A 9206-nucleotide genomic window follows, 5' to 3' on the forward strand; every position below is an offset into this window, starting at 1 on the left:
ATCTGTCCTTTCTAGTAGGAGTGGCAGCATTTTGGCACCATGAGTAAGGACAAAGAACCTCCGAGTCCAGCATGTATCTGACGTGCTGCAAGGGGGAGCCAAACTAACTTGGAGAGGCAAGCAGGGAATCCAGCAGAACTCCTAGGTGTGTTTGAATGCTAATGAATAGAGCCAAGGCCAGAGAATATGTGATATATCATGCTTGTAATCAGGTGCTGTCTCAGATGAAGCGCTATGGACAGAACTTTAGTGTCACAAGCTTCCCCTTGCCTCCACCACCCTTGATTTTAGGGGTTTAATTCTAAATGAAACAGCCCCTCCCATAAGCCACAGAAATCATTAGCAGTACAGTTCAGTAATTATCAACCTGGGCTGGATGTAAACTGGTAATGTATTGCTTAAAGACTTTATTCCATTACCAACTATCTGAGCTATCCAGTCCTATTTTTTCCTCTAGTTTCCTGTATAGTGCTCCTTTTTCTCCCTATTTTTGGTTTCCTTAATCTTAGTATAACGTGTAATATAGCGTATTGTACTAAATTATTGCACATGTACACTGAAACAAATATGCAGAAAACTGTATTTTGTAATTAGATGTGTATATAAAACAAAAAACAACTTTAAACTAAAAGTATAGCTGAGGGAGAACACAGATTTTGCACAATTTCTATCCTCTCAGCCACTGAGCTTAAGTGATACATGAATACTGCTAAGAATTCCCTCAAGGTTTCTCTTATTAATAATATTGGGAAGTTCTTACTCCTGTTTTAGCAAAGTGGGAGAAGGCAGTGGGCTGATCTCTTGCGAACCACCACTGATGCTGTAATCCAGTGGTCCCCAACCTTTTTGTGACCAGTAGTACATTCATGTTTTCAGAAGATTGTGGCGGGCGCTAACAATTTTTCAAGGCTTATTTTGTATTTGTACATTAAATAATATTAAAAAAAAATATTTAATATTACATAATATATGAATCCAGAGAGAAGCCGCGAGGACAGAGAATACCGGTGCCTGCAGTCCCGGAGTACTCTGTCCCCAACAGCTGCAGGGGCCTGGATTCTCTCCCCTGCGGGGCAATAGGCAGGCCCCGCACCTGCCGGGAACAGAGAACACTGTGCCCGCAGCCTGAGTTCTCCGTCCCCGGCAGGCGCAGGGCCATGGCTTCTCTCTCCTGCTGGGCACTAGGTAGGCACACACAAATGCCCTGGCGGGCACCATGGTGCCCACGGGCACCACGTTGGGGACCACTGCTGTAACCTATTGTGGACTCAAACTACAGGCAATGAAAACTAAATTTATATAAATTATGTATAACTAAATTTATATATAATGGGAAAAATCCTATATAGTACAGCTTTCTGGAGCCCCGTGTCTCACAATTCTGCTACTTATAGGCTATTCCCCCACTCCTATCTGCTGCTTTCAGAGGCAATTAAAAGCTGTAGCATAGCCTGTGATAGACACATTCCCTTTCTTGACTGAGGGCAGGGTATTGCCTCCACCCAGCAGTCAGTCATGGTTCTCTGCTCCTAAACTTGACTTGTACACTTTCATTTTGGGGCATTAGCAAGAAACCTTCTTTGTTCTCTCCCCCTCCTGGACCAAGTATTTAGAAGCAGGTGGCTGAAGCCACACAAAGTCTCCACTGCAGTGCCTCTCTGCTGAGCTCTTCTTCCTCTTTTCAGGGATAGCAGAGCAGCTGCACAAGCACCGCAGTGACTAAGCCTAAAAGGCTCTACAGAAAGCAAATTATGTCCTGCCTGTTCTCAGCCACCACACCGTAGTGTGGCTAGGCACAGAGTTTGGAGTTGGACAGGCATGTTAATACTCCTATCCTTTCAAGAAGCTGTGATTTCATTCCAGAAATGCCCAACTGGCCAGAAAGCGCAGAACAGGGAGACCTAAGGATGTGGATTTCATTCAGCTGGCCCAGGGGCTAAGTCCTGAAGTTTGAAACCATGTTAAAAAAATGGAATCCACAATCCAGATCCAACATAAGCAGGCCCTCTAAGGTAAGCCTCAGAGAGAATACCTCCCTTCCAAATTTTCTCCTTAGTGATTCCACTGCACACACCTTTTGAAGAAGTAATCGGGGAGGAATGGGTGTCTCTTGGAACAGAGAAGCGATCAGAAAACCTAAGGGTGGCTTCCATGACCTCCATGAGTTCATTATGATGGCGAATGAATGGGCCTCCACCTAGACCTCAGTTTAGAGGTAGAAATTCTCAATTTCCAGATGAATGTCTTGTTTTTACCACACACAAATAGATATGAGGGAGGGTGCTCTAGGGATACTTCCTCAAGCTAAAGGCCCTGCCCCCTCACTTCTTCATCCAGTCTCCCATAACCAGTGACCCCGCAAAGCGTTAGCAGGTCTGAAATGAGATTTCCCATCTGGACATAGGAGTGATGGATGTTCCCCCAGAAGAACACTTCTCAACGTTTTGCTCCTCCTCCTCCATTGTTCAGAAGTGCACTGGAGGAGTCAGGGCCATACTCAACCTCTTCAAAAAGAGATGAAGAAAATTCTGGATGGAGTCCCTGGCTTTGATGATGACATCCCTGTCTCAAGGCTACTTCCTAACCTCAGTGGATTTGGCAGACTCAACCTCCACATTACACCACAGGCTTTTATGATTTGTTTAATGGCACAGATCACTACCAGTACTGAACACTGCCATTTGGTCTCTTGGTCCCCAGCGATTTTATGAAGATGCTGGCAGTGATCATGGGTAGGCTCAGATCCCAGAGTATTCACCTGTATCCCTTTCTGGATGAGCCCTGTCCCACAGCACGTAGTGCCATGATCCGGACTCTGAATCTTCTGCGAGCACACAGATTTGTGATAAACATAAAGAAAAGTTCCTGGATTCTGTTGACAAGGATTATTCATCTGGATGTGGAGAAACATGTTAGCAACACTGATCTGTCAATCATCACTCAACAGATTCCAGAAGATTCAGGATCTGATATCCATGATGGACCAGTGCATGAGCCCAACCATAGCTGCACGGCTTTAGCTACTGAGCTTCCTGGTCTCATGCACTGGAATTTTCCCAGGGCAAGGTCACATATCAGGTGCCTCCATGGCCTTTCTTCTGAAAAGACGGTTACTCACCTTTGTAACTGTTGTTCTTCGAGATGTGTTGCTCATATCCATTCCAGTTAGGTGTGCGCACGCCGCGTGCAAGTTCGTCAGAGACTTTTTACCCTAGCAACACTCGGTGGGCCAGCAGGTCGCCCCCTGGAGTGGCGCCGGTATGGCGCCTGATATATACCCCTGCTGGCCCGCCCGCTCCTCAGTTCCTTCTTGCCGGCTACTCCGACAGTGGGGAAGGAGGGCGGGTGTGGAATGGATATGAGCAACACATCTCGAAGAACAACAGTTACAAAGCTGAGTAACCGTCTTTTCTTCTTCGAGTGCTTGCTCATATCCATTCCAGTTAGGTGATTCCCAAGCCTTACCTAGGCGGTGGGGTCGGAGTGAGACGTTGCGGACTGCAAAACCGCTGTGCCAAAAGCGGCATCGTCTCTAGCTTGCTGTACCAGCGCATAGTGTGATGCGAAGTGTGCACAGAAGACCATGTGGCAGCACGGCAGATTTCCTGTATGGGGACATGAGCCAAAAACGCGGCCGAGGAAGCCTGAGCCCTGGTAGAATGGGCGGTAAGGGGTCCCATTGGCACACTGGCCAAGTCGTAACATGTCCTGATGCAGGACGTGACCCAGGATGCGATACACTGGGAGGAGATTGCCATGCCTCTCATGCGTTCTACTGCCACAAACAATTGTGGTGAACGCCGGAAGGGTTTAGTTCTCTCAGTGTAGGGGTAGGCCGTTTGACCTGAGGGTAGAGTCACTCCAGGCCCTTGATAAATCTTGACACCATTGGGTGAGAAAATACGGACTTGTCAGCCTCGCCTGGGTGGAAGGTGGATATAGCCGCGAGGTGGACGCGTAGAGAGGAGATCGCCAAGCCCTGCTGCTTGGGAGACCACACGTAGTCCAAGATGGTGGGGACTAGCACGGCGAGTGGATCGTGGCCGTGCTGACTGCACCAGCAGCAGAAGCGTTTCCATTTCGCTAGGTAGGTTGAACGCGTGGAAGGCTTCCTGCTGCCCAACAACACTTGTTGTACTGCATCGGAACAGCGCAACTCGGACTGGCTTAACCAGCCAGGAGCCATGCAGACAGATGGAGGGACTGTAGATCTGGATGGCGCATCCTGCCGAAGTCCTGCGTGATCAGGTCCGGCCAAAGAGGTAGGGCAATCGGATTCGCCAGGGACAGATCGAGCAGCATGGTGTACCAAGGCTGCCGCGGCCACGCCGGAGCAATCAGGATGAGGCGGGCCTTGTCTCTCCGGACCTTGATCAGGACTCGATGGACGAGAGGGAAGGGTGGAAAGGAGTAGCAAAGACGACCCGTCCACGGTATGAGGAACGCGTCCGACAGGGAGCCCGGGGAGCGACCCTGTAGAGAGCAGAACACCTGGCATTTCCTGTTCGATCTGGAGGCGAACAAGTCTATCTGGGGAAATCCCCACCTCTGGAAAATGACATAGAGGATGTCCGGACGGATGGACCATTCGTGGGACAGAAAGGATCTGCTCAGGTGATCCGCCAGGGTGTTCCGCACTCCCGGGAGAAAGGAGGCCACTAGATGAATAGAGTGGGCTGTGCAAAAGTCCCACAGACGTATTGCTTCCTGACACAGCGGGGAGGACCGGGTCCCACCCTGCTTGTTGATGTAATACATGGCTGTTGTCTTGTCCGTGAATACCGCAACACAATGACCGTGCAAATGGCGTTGGAATGTCTGGCATGCTAGGCGAACGGCCCGTACCTCCCGCACATTGATGTGAAGAGTCAACTCTCTCTGTGACCACAGACCCTGTGTACGCAGGGTCCCCAGGTGCGCACCCCAGCCCAGCGATGATGTGTCCGTTGTCAGGGACACTGATGGCTGTGGGGCGTGAAACGGTAGGCCCGCACACACTTGGGAGGGCGTTGTCCACCAGCCTAGGGAGCCTAGAACATTCGATGGAATCGTTACGATTGTGTCTATGGCATCCCTGCCTGGTCGATAGACCGACGCGAGCCAGGTCTGCAACGGGTGCATGCGGAGTCTTGCGTGTCTGGTGACGAAGGTGCATGTGGCCATGTGCCCCAGGAGAGCGAGGCACGTTCGAGCAGATGTGGTCGGGAAGGCCCGCAGGCTTGTGACCATGGACACTATGGCTTGGAATCGGTGCCGGGGAAGGCTGGCCATCGCGAGGTTGGAGTCCAGCACTGCCCCTATGAATTCTACGCTCCGCGTAGGCACCAGAGTGGACTTGTCCGGATTGATGGTCAGGCCTAGGCTCGCAAACAGCTCCGTGATGATGGTGATGTGCCCGGTCACCTGCTCTTCCGACGTGCCTTGAATGAGCCAGTCGTCGAGGTAAGGGAAGACATGGATACGACGACGTCGCAGGGCAGCAGCGACGACCGCCATACACTTGGTGAATACCCGGGGGGCCGAGGAGAGCCCAAAGGGGAGGACCGTGAACTGGTAGTGGTCCTGATTCACCACAAAGCGGAGATACCATCTGTGCGGGGGGAAGAACGCAATGTGGAAGTACGCATCCTTCATGTCGAGAGCGGCGTACCAATCTCCGGGATCCAGGGAAGGGATGATGGTTCCTAAGGTTACCATGCGGAACTTGAACTTTTTGATGAATTTGTTCAGGCCTCGCAGGTCCAGGATGGGTCGTAGGCCCCCTTTTGACTTGGGGATTAAGAAGTACCGGGAATAAAACCCCTTGCCCCTTAGCTCCTTTGGCATCTCCTCTATAGCCCCAATGGACAGGAGCTTGCGAACCTCCTGGACGATAAGTTGCTCGTGAGAGGGGTCCCTGAAGAGGGACGAGGAGGGAGGATGGGAGGGGGGTGGAGAAACAAACTGAAGATGGTAACCAAACTGCACCGTGCTCAGGACCCAACGATCCGAAGTCAGCTGGGACCATGACGGTAGGAAGTGGCGGAGGCGGTTGAGGAAATGAAGTGGATCCAGAGAGGGGATTGGTAAGCTGCTCTAGGGCGCACCTTCAAAAGTTCGCCTTGGGTCCCTGCGGTGGCTTTTTGGACCCAGAAGTGTTACCCCTTTGAGGACCTGACTGCCGTCTACAATTTGGCCGGCCTCGCCTCCGGCTGAAATCTTGTCTGGGGCGAGGCGGGGGGTAAGTGTGCTGATAGTAGGGGCGGAATGGCCTTCTCTGAGTCTGGGGCGTGTGCATTCCCAGTGAATGCATGATGACCCGGTTATCCTTCAGGCTCTGCAGCCTGGGATCCGTCTTTTCAGAGAAGAGGCCCTGCCCGTCGAATGGCAGGTCCTGGATCGTGTATTGTAGCTCCGGCGGTAGTCCGGAAGACTGCAGCCACGATATACGGCGCATGGCTACGCCCGACGCCAGACTCCTCGCTGCTGAATCTGCGGCATCTAAGGACACCTGCAGCGAGGTTCTGGCGACCCTCCTGCCCTCTTCCAGGAGAGATGAAAATTCCTGGCGTGAGTCCTGGGGGAGCAGCTCTGTAAATTTGCCGACAGCCTCCCAGGTGTTGTGGCTGTAACGGCTCAGGAGGGCCTGCTAGTTCGCCACACGGAGCTGAAGGCCTCCAGCAGAATAAATTTTACGGCCCAGCAAGTCCATGCGCCTGGCTTCCCTGGATTTTGGCGCAGGGGCCTGTTGGCCGTGGCGTTCCCGCTTGTTGACTGACTGTACCACCAAGGAGCAGGGAGCGGGGTGTACGTAGAGGTACTCATACCCCTTGGATGGTACCATATACTTTCTTTCCACGCCGCGGGCAGTGGGTGGAATGGAGACCGGAGACTGCCAGATGGTGTCCGCCTTTGCCTGAATCGACTTAATGAAGGGGAGGGCTACCCTGGTCGGTGCCTCCGCCGAGAGGATGCTTACTACCGGGTCCTCTACTTCCGGGACTTCCTCTACAGGAAGGTTTATGTTCTGGGCCACTCGCCTCAGCAGGTCCTGATGTGCCCGGAGATCGATCGGCGGGGGCCCTGATGAAGACGTGCTCGCTACCGCCTCATCCGGGGACGAGGACGAAGACACCCCAGGGAGGAGTGGTTCTTGCACGGAAGCCTCGTCCAGAGGGGCCTCCGTTTCCCGGGCATCCTGCTGCCCCATGGTATCCATGGGTTCTTCCTCCATACCTGAGGGGGGGGGGGGGCGCGACTGATTGTGGCCTCTGGTGCACGACGCTCCGATGGGTTGGAGCGAGCTTGTCCCGAAGGTTCACCCTGGGCTTGGTGGTATGCCCAGGGCGTCCAAAAGGACCACTGAGGTGGACTCTGGTCCGTGCGGGCATGCACATCCGAACCCCCGTAAGAGGCGCTGTCCATATGGGAAGAAGCGGACGAGTGCCTCGAAGGCCATGGAGGAGCCGCCGATGACTGTGGTAGGCCTCTGCGCATCCCGACGTCGCTGCGCGGTGCCGGTGAACGGTACCGGGAGTCATGGCAGTACCGTGATCTAGACCGGGACCTGCTACCGGCTCGGTGCCGGGAGGTCGACCGGTGCCGTCCACTGCCGTGCCGGGATCGGCTGCGGTATGAACGTCGGTGCCGCGATCTAGACCGGTGCTGAGAGTAGTATGATGGCGACAGGGATCTTGAACGGTGCCGCGAGTACGACCGGTGCCGCAGGTAGCGGTCCCGGGACTGTGAGCGGCGTCTAGATCTCGAGCGGCGATGCTGGGAGTGGTCCCTCGATTTGGAACGGGACCGATGTCCGGTAGTACCCGGCGAATGCGGCCGTACCATGGCGGGCTTGCCCAGCGATTGGATAACCCGCACCGGCGGTGCCGGTGGTTGGGCCAGCTCGGGCTCTGTCAATGCGATGATGTCGTGTGCCGCTGAGAAGGTCTCTGGCGTGGAGGGCGCGACAAGCTCGACCCCTGTCCTCACCGGGGAGCTGAATGGCACCAGACTCAACGGTCTCTGAGGGGTCGGAGTCGACGGTGCGACGACGCTCGGTGCCGCGGCGGATGACGGTGCCGGGTGGTCAGGCTTTGAGGCACGCTCTGACTGTGGTGCAGTTGCAGGCACCGCAGGAGCCCTGTGCTTTTTGCTCCTCGGGGAGAGGGAGCAGTGCCGGCTAGGGTGCCGGGCCAGTGCCGAGCGGGAAGTTGGAGCCGGCGCCGGGCGGTCCGGAGCGGAGGCGACACTTGGTCCCGGTGCCGGAGTCGGTGCCAACGGTGGGGGAGTCAGCGCTGCCTCCATCAGGATCTGCTTCAGGCGACTGTCCTGCTCCTCCTTCGTTCGGGGCTTGAACGCCTTGCAGATCAGACACTTGTCCACAAGGTGGGACTTGCCTAGGCACCTCAGGCAGGAGTCGTGCGGATCTCCTGTTGGCATTGGCCGATGACAGGCCGCGCAAGACTTAAAGCCGGGTGAACCAGGCATGGGCCCCGGCACCGCGGGGAGGAAAAAGGGGCGAACCCCCGATCCTCAGTATAACTATTTACAACTATACTTACTTAACTTTATAACTACAACTAACACTATAATAACTGAACTATATACACTAGACTGCAGAAGAGTGAAACGCTAGGAAGGTGGAGAACGGTTAGCCGTGCTCCACAGTTCCAACGACCGACACGGGCGGTAAGAAGGAACTGAGGAGCGGGCGGGCCAGCAGGGGTATATATCAGGCGCCATACCGGTGCCACTCCAAGGGGTGACCTGCTGGCCCACTGAGTGTTGCTAGGGTAAAAAGTCTCCGACGAACGTGCACGCAGCGCGCGCACACCTAACTGGAATGGATATGAGCAAGCACTCGAAGAAGAAAGTATGTGACCAATCCCTGGAGCGCATACAAAATCAGGTACTAGTCCAAAATCAGATTGACTCCATGAGATGGGCAGTCCCGGGCAAGTTCCACAAAGCAGTCTTCATATGCCTTCCAGACACTCAGGTTCTTACCAATGCTAGCCTAGACAGATGGGAAGCACATATGGAGCCTGGGGAAAGGAATGATAGCATCAATCTCTTGGAGCTCAGTCAGTCAAACCAGCTATTCTGAGATTCCAGAGCCATGTGGAAGGCAACTACATCATGGTGAGTCGGACAGCATGACAGTGGTTGCATACATAAACAACTAAGGAGGGAGAAGCAGGTTGCTCTACATATAGAAGTGATAGAGA

Source organism: Gopherus flavomarginatus, chromosome 7 (genome assembly GCF_025201925.1).
Source record: "Gopherus flavomarginatus isolate rGopFla2 chromosome 7, rGopFla2.mat.asm, whole genome shotgun sequence".
Classification (NCBI taxonomy): domain Eukaryota; kingdom Metazoa; phylum Chordata; order Testudines; family Testudinidae; genus Gopherus; species Gopherus flavomarginatus.